This window comes from Myotis brandtii, unplaced genomic scaffold (assembly GCF_000412655.1).
Source record: "Myotis brandtii unplaced genomic scaffold, ASM41265v1 scaffold612, whole genome shotgun sequence".
Taxonomy (NCBI): Eukaryota; Metazoa; Chordata; class Mammalia; order Chiroptera; family Vespertilionidae; genus Myotis; species Myotis brandtii.
Genome location: NW_005370328.1, coordinates 913,974 through 921,337, shown reverse-complemented (window position 1 = coordinate 921,337; position 7,364 = coordinate 913,974). Strand labels below are relative to the sequence as shown.

The following is a 7,364-nucleotide window of genomic DNA, read 5'->3' as shown; positions in this document are numbered from 1 at the left end:
CCTGCCTATGTTCTTGCTATTATTCGGTTTGGTTTGGTCCCAGTTGAAAAATAGCTGCCAGCGTTGTTGTCAACCCTACAAGAGCAATTATCAGATAGACTAATCTGCTTAGTTGTGATAACAGAATCCATTCTACTTACTTGAAGAAGAAAGGGTTTTATTAGGAGATTTGGGTGGCTCACAGAATCCTGAGAGGCCGAGGAAACAGACTTCAGGCTCAGTTCCAGGAACGACTCCCAGAATCACACTTCCAAGGGGCCCACCCAGGAAGCGGATGCTCCTGCCAAAATAAGGAAGTAGCTGCTGTTAACAGCTCTGCCACAGCCCGCTTGCAGAAATGGAGGCATCACACCCATTGGTTTTCTCTGCATGATTCACTTCCAAACCAGAGTCCTCCTCTGATGCTTCCGATTTCTCGAAACCATATTAAATGTTTGTTCCCAGCAGGGAGAGGTTGTGCCTGGGAGATTAGGATCTACCCGTAGGGAACTATACACGTGTAGACACGGTGTGCTCCAAAGTTTGGGGGTCGCTGATGCCCTGTACTAGGTAAGACATTACAATGATTAAGGTTTTGCATCCCGAAACACCCCTAAGATGCATTTTGCTTTTTGTGGAGTATCCTGAAATGGAACAGCAAAATCCCTAGGTGTTCCTCTAAGCATCAAAGCGGCTTCAAAATCAAAGCTTGCACATTTTTTAGTTGCATCGGGACTATGAGTAACCAGAGCGCCTTCAAGATGCTGCTGCTGTCCTTACTCAGACCCACGGGTAAGATCTCAGGTATGGACACCAGTGAAGCCAGAATCTTCAACATTTTTTAGTTGCATCGGGGGTGGGGCCACAACATTAGTAACAAAGAAACAGAATTTTCGGAGGATGAGGCCCAGAAATCAGGATTTTAAAAAGATTCCCAGGTGATTCTAATGTGCAGCCAAAGTTGAGAACCACTGGTTTAGACAAAGCTACCTGACATCTGGGATGGATGCCAATGAAAAAAATAGACAAAGTTCAGCCAAATGTGATAATTACATAAAGCAGCATGGGTTTCCTTTAAACAGACAGGGAGGTGGCTTGAAATTAATACTGGGCTTAGCTCATTGCCTCTCATGTGAATTATCTAGTACAAATTCAATGCATGTGCAGAGCTTCCGGGAGCCCATTATCACTTGCTATTGAGATCCCTGCATGTGCCCGTGAGGAAAACTTCCCAAGTCATCTCATGAAACCCAATCTGCTCAAACTTCATTCTTGTGAAAGGTTTTTCTCTCCGTATTGCATCACCTGGCCAAGACTTTGAAGTAGCCAAAAATCTTTATTCTCAGTCATCTTGGTCTCCCTGACTCAGAGCATAACTAGGCCCTTTGCTCCACCTAGGGGACCAGGAACTTTAAGCATCTACCTTATCCTTCATCCCCAATCTATTACCTGATTTCATTCATGTCAAGGAAAAGGCAAACTGGTAGCTTAAGGTTCAATATCCTATCAGGAGGTAACTGTTAGGGTCACCGAAGGAGGAATACACAGGCCGAAAGGGGTGAAGAATTATGAATTTATTAAGTCATCTGGAAAAGCAGATGGGCTGAGCCCCAAAGTGGTGCCAGCAACGAGGGACAGGGAGACAGAGATTTTAAAGGACTCTAGGCGGGTTTTTTCTGGGTGGAGAATTCTCTGGGCGGAAAGATAATGGTCTTAGCAAGAGGAATGTGGTCTAAGCCATTGGTCAGCAAACTCATTAGTCAACAGAGCCAAATATCAACAGTACAACAATGGAAATTTCTTTTGAGAGCCAAGTTTTTAAACTATATAGGTAGGTACATTGTTATTAACTTAATTAGGGTACTCCTAAGCTGGCCTTCGCTAAAAACGTCCTCAATCTGAGGGGTCAACCTCAGCGAACGTACCCCCACTTCTTCTAACGCCACTTCTTCAAAATAGACTCGCCCAGGCTTAAAACCAACTTCTGCGCATAGGCCACGAAGTTTCAATCGCACTGTATGTGCGCGCCCGCACATGGTATTTTGTGAAAGAGCCACACTCAAGGGGCCAAAGAGCCGCATGTGGCTTGCGAGCCACGGTTTGCCGACCACTGGTCTAAGCAAAAGGGAACATTGGTTGTGAAATGATCTAAAGCAGTGGTTCTCAACCTTCCTAATGCCACTACCCTTCAATACAGTTCCTCATGTTGTGGTGACCCCCAACCATAAAATTATTTTCGTTGCTACTTCATAACTGTAATTTTGCTACTGTTATGAATCGTAATGTAAATATCTGATATGCAGGATGTATTCTCATTGTTACAAACTGAACATAATTAAAGCATAGTGATTAATCACAAAAACAATATGTAATTATATATGTGTTTTCCGATGGTCTTAGGCAACCCCTGTGAAAGGGTCGTTCGACCCCCAAAGGGGTCGTGACCCACAGGTTGAGAACCGCTGATCTAAAGGTTAGTTCCATGGGGAAGGGGGATCCATTCAATTATTTGATCAGACCTAACAGTAACTGGGCTAAGTCTTACATTTAAAAGAAGAGAAAAAAGACACTAATGGCAATCAAGGGTATTTCCCAATTAATAGAAGGATTTTAATATAGGTTTAGGAGAAAGATGGATAAACATCAAAGGAATCCATCTCTCCATTTAAAGGTGAAGCTCAATGATCTGTAAAGGAACACATGTAATGCAACTGTCTTTTCAAAAAGCCTTAAACCACATCTTTTTCAAATAAAATAATTCATAAAGGAATAAATTGGTATACCCTATTTCCACCCCCATTGCCATTAACTCAATTCCACCCATTATCACGTAGCTCTTAGTAAGGCAAAAAGCCTCCTGGGATTCCAAGTTTCCAAGCCCTCCATAGCACCTCCAGAGTCGTCTTCCAAAAATAAGTACTATGTTTGTTCACTTCTCAAACTTCTTCAAAAATTACTAGTTGCCCAAACAATAAAGCCTAGATTTCTCATGGTGGCACAGAAAACCCTTTGATTAATATCAGCACAGCCTCTTTGGCTCCTATTCAGTCACAGGTTCCAAAGATTGTTCACTCCAAAGTCTCAATCCTGCTCAGGTTTGGAAATGATCCTGCATGAGCCAGTCCTATCTTTTGGGAGGATCCGGCCCTTGGGGTCTGGAACTAGCCTTGTTGCCCTAAGATTGGCAACTGGTATATGTTGGTTTAACCCTCCCCATGTTATAAGCCCACCAAGAATCAGCCTTGTCAATGACCTCCCAATATTTGTCTTCTACTTATTACTGTATCTAGGCTTTAATTTCCTATTTTACACTACACATCTACCACCAGGACTCCAGCCTTGTCCAGAAGCTCATCCTATTTGTATAGGCCTATAAAACCCTACAAACCCAAGGCAGATGCTATATGACCAGAACCTCAGTGACGGCTGGAGATCAAACCCATCTTAATCATCACCTTACGAGAAACTTGGTTATCACCATCTTGAGACTCCGGTGCTAGCCAATAGGTCCAATTCTTTAGCATGTCAATGCTAACCCAGATGGCACCAAATTATCTTTTTTTTAAAAAAAAAAATTCTTGATTGGTTAAGGTATTACAAATGTGTCCTTGTCCCCCCATTAACCCCCAACCTCCCTCCCCCCACTCATGCTCTCATCCCCGTTGTCCGTGTCCATTGGTTTGGCTTATATGCATGACTACAGGTCCTTTGGTTGATCTCTTCCCCTTACCCCCACCCTCCCCTACTTTCCCTCTGGGGATTGATAGTCTGATCACTGTTTCTCTGTCTTTGGATCTGTCCCTGTTCATCAGTCTATGTTGTTCTCTCCAAATGATCTTCTGAAGCCAAAAGTATGGTGAATTTTCTCAATCCTAGCCCTACCTGGCTCCTTAGTTTATACCTAAGAGGTCCCAACATGCTTTCTGCGTACTCCACATAAATGATGGCTCTACAGTCTAGCCACTGATCCTTGAATACAACATGATGGTCTTTTACATCAACTCTGGTCCAAGTGGTTTGCTCTGCCTAGGCTTTTCTTACCTTTGTCCCATCATCTGACTCCTACCAGTCTTTCACATGCCACTCCTACGAAGTCTTCATTAAAACCCTCAAGTTTGCTCCCACTTGGCACATGCCTTGATTATCGAACTTCTCAGATAACATTGTAATTTTCTTTTTTTGTTCTCACATGTGTTTACCCCCAAAAAGATTGATACCTCCTTAAGGACCAGCTTAGTCCTTAACAGCTCCTTCCTCACTCACAGCTGAGACCATATGTGCCCTGTAAAAATGTCCCTGGGACGACTCCAACTTTTCCTGGAGCATGCCCAGGGTCCGCTCCCACTCTCTTGTCCAAATCCCTTGTTCTAGGCTAGTACTCACTCGCCTCCTAGCCAAATGCCTTGTTCCTGGATAAACGGGTGGGTTCTGTCCTTCTGGCCTTGCCTCTTGAGGCTGAGCCTTTAAACTTTCTCCCTGGCTTTGGATTTCCATTCCATCCTTGGATCTCCTTGAGCAAGTTGCTCTTCTACCCACTGGCCAGAAACACTCCAGCCTGCGTCCAGCCCAGCCTCTAGGGACTCTCACTTAGGTCCTGCTTGTCCAGGCAGAAAGTTGGAACAAAACAAATAAACATCTTTGCGGTTGGTGAAGCTTTTCCTAATGAAAGAGAACAAAGGCTTCCTCTTCAGAAGGAGTATTGATTTATGTCTTGAAAAGCAGAGCAGATATCTGCAAACCATGATTTCAAGCCAAGCCAAGGGCTAGAGGCTCCACTGATGAAACGCAAGGGACATCAGGTGAAAATGAAGACCATTTCAGATACTAATTTATTCAGTGAAAAAGATGACCACAATATGAACAGTCATGGAAATACTTCATCATTTCATCCCTCATACTTCCTACCCTGCATACTGACTTTTCTAAATTCCTTGAACATGTCATGGTTTTCTCATGCTGTTGAGTCTATTAAAAACCCTCCATCAAACAGTCTTGCCTCTACCATTTTTCCACTGCTCGTATCATTTTCATCTTTCAGGTTTCAGGTAAATACCCTCTCCTCATAGAGTCCTTTTCGACTACCTTATTGCACACAGTACTCCTCTCATTAAATACATTCCTTGTTCATTTGTTTGCAACTCCCAGTAGACTCAGGATGGGGGTGGTGAGTCTAGATACCAGCGCACCTAGCACAGGTTATGGCATTTGGCTCATGTTCAATAGGTATTTGTTGGGTGAATGAATGGACAGCAGTCATTGCTATCTCATATCGAATGGGGCTGATCACAGGAGGAATAACACTTGTATACAGATGTAGCCAAAACAGACTGGATGTGTTCACTACAGGGGAGGAACATGGGAAGGGGAGGGAGAAAAGACAAAGGCCATTGATCAGGTGAAGACACTGAGCTGAGACGGTGATGTGTGGCACATGTCACGGCCAGAGAATGGGCTGATGTCACCACTGATTGTACGGCTTATCTGTTTGTGGCTTTCATCTCTCTGACTTCTTGCAAAAGACCTCTCTTAAAATTTATTGTTGTTATTGGAGCCGGACAGAGGAAAGAGGGTATATGTAGATATATATGTCTTAGTATTTGTCCCAAATCAGGGTCTAGCTGAATCAGTTTGAGAAATTAGCCTTTGAGGCCTCAGTTTCCTCATTTGAAAAATGGGTTAGCCCTAGCAGGTTTGGCTCAGTGGATAGAGCTTTGGCCTGCGGACCAAAGGGCCCTGGGTTCAATTCCGGTCAAGGGTACGTACCTTGGTTGCAGACTCCTCCCCAGCCTGGGCCCTGGTCGGGGCTCATGAAGGAGGTAACCCAGTGGTCGGCAAACTGCGGCTTGGCAAATTGCAGCTCGCGAGCCACATGCGGCTCTTTGGCCCCTTCAGTGTGGCTCTTCCACAAAATACTGATATCTGCTCATGGGCACGAAGTTTCAATCGCACTGTACATGCGCGCCCGCACGTGGTATTTTGTGGAAGAGCCACACTGAAGAGGCCAAAGAACCGCATGTGGCTCACGAGCCGCGGTTTGCCGACCAGGGAGGTAACCAATTGATGTGTTTCTCTCACATCGATGTTTCTCTCTGTCTTTTCCTCTCTCTTCCATTCTCCTTAAAAATCAATGGGAAAATATCCTCAGGTGAGAATTAACAAAACAAAACAAACAAACAAAAAATGGGATAATTACTAACTTGCAGATAATAATGAAGATTAAATGAAATAATGTGCACAGGGTGCTTGTATATAATAGATACTAAAATGGCAGTGGAGGAGGAGGAGAGAGAGGAGCGAGGAGGAGAAATGATGCCATGTGATTTTTGCAGGAGTGAAAATAACAGGATAGTAGAGTAACCTCCATGGCCAATGAAATACCAGAATACTGACTTCCTTAAAGAAACGAAAGGTTTTTGTTGTTGTTTTTTGTTGTTGCTTTGTTTGTTTGTTTTTTACTATGGAGATCTTTGTAGTGAAGAACAAGAATCCTATCTAATAAAAGACAAAAAGGGTAATTAACCGTACCTCCGCTATGCTTCCCATTGGCTAATCAGGGCAATCTGCAAATTAACTGCCAACAAAGATGGCGGCCGGCAACCACGCAGCTGAAGAGAACAGGAGGCTTGCTTGCTCCAGTGATGGAGGAAGCCAAGGTTCCCCACCTGTCGCGGCCCGGCTCTGAGCCCGAAAGCAACAATGTTTCAATTATAGAAGCTAAACAAATCCCAGATACCTGCTTTCAGCCCGCCGCGGCCTCAGAGCTGGGAGCGCCAGTGACAGCAACAATGTTTCAAGCATAGAAGGTAAATAAATCCCAGAATAAAAAAGAAAAAAAGAAAAAAGGGAGAGGCTGGGAGCTTCAGTCGCCTGCCAGCCTGAAAACGGCCCTCAGCCCCTCACCCAGACTGGCCAGACACCCCAGTGGGGACCCCCACCCTGATCCGGGACACCCTTCAGGGCAAACCAGCCGGCCCCCACCCGTGCACCAGGCTTCAATCCTATATAGAAAAATGGTAATATGAAAACTGACCCTAACAGCAGAAAGACTGGGAATGACTGGTCACTGTGACACACACTGACCACCAGGGGGCAGACGCTCAATGCAGGAGCTTCCCCCTGGTGGTCAATGCTCTACAGGATAGTAGAGTAACCTCCATGGCCAATGAAATACCAGAATACTGACTTCCTTAAAGAAACGAAAGGTTTTTGTTGCTGAGCTCTGCTCAGCCACAAGCCAGGCTGATGGGTGCTAGCACAGCGGTGGTGACAGGAGCCTCTCCTGCCTCCTCAGCAGCACTAAGGATGTCCGACTGCAGCTTAGGTCTGCTCCCCGCTGGCAAGTGGACATCCCCCAAGGGCTGCTGGGCTGCCAGAGGGATGTCTGA

The 7,364-nt window shown here is 44.9% G+C and overlaps 1 long non-coding RNA gene across 1 annotated transcript in view; it reads right to left on the bottom strand.

The window, feature by feature from the left end:
* The window catches only part of LOC102250679, an 88,598-nt gene that overhangs the window by 55,802 nt on the left and 25,432 nt on the right, over positions 1-7,364 (bottom strand). Inside the window, exon 3 of the long non-coding RNA XR_001359341.1 lies at positions 141-280. This is a non-coding gene — a long non-coding RNA (uncharacterized LOC102250679). The remainder of the gene's footprint in view (positions 1-140; positions 281-7,364) is intronic.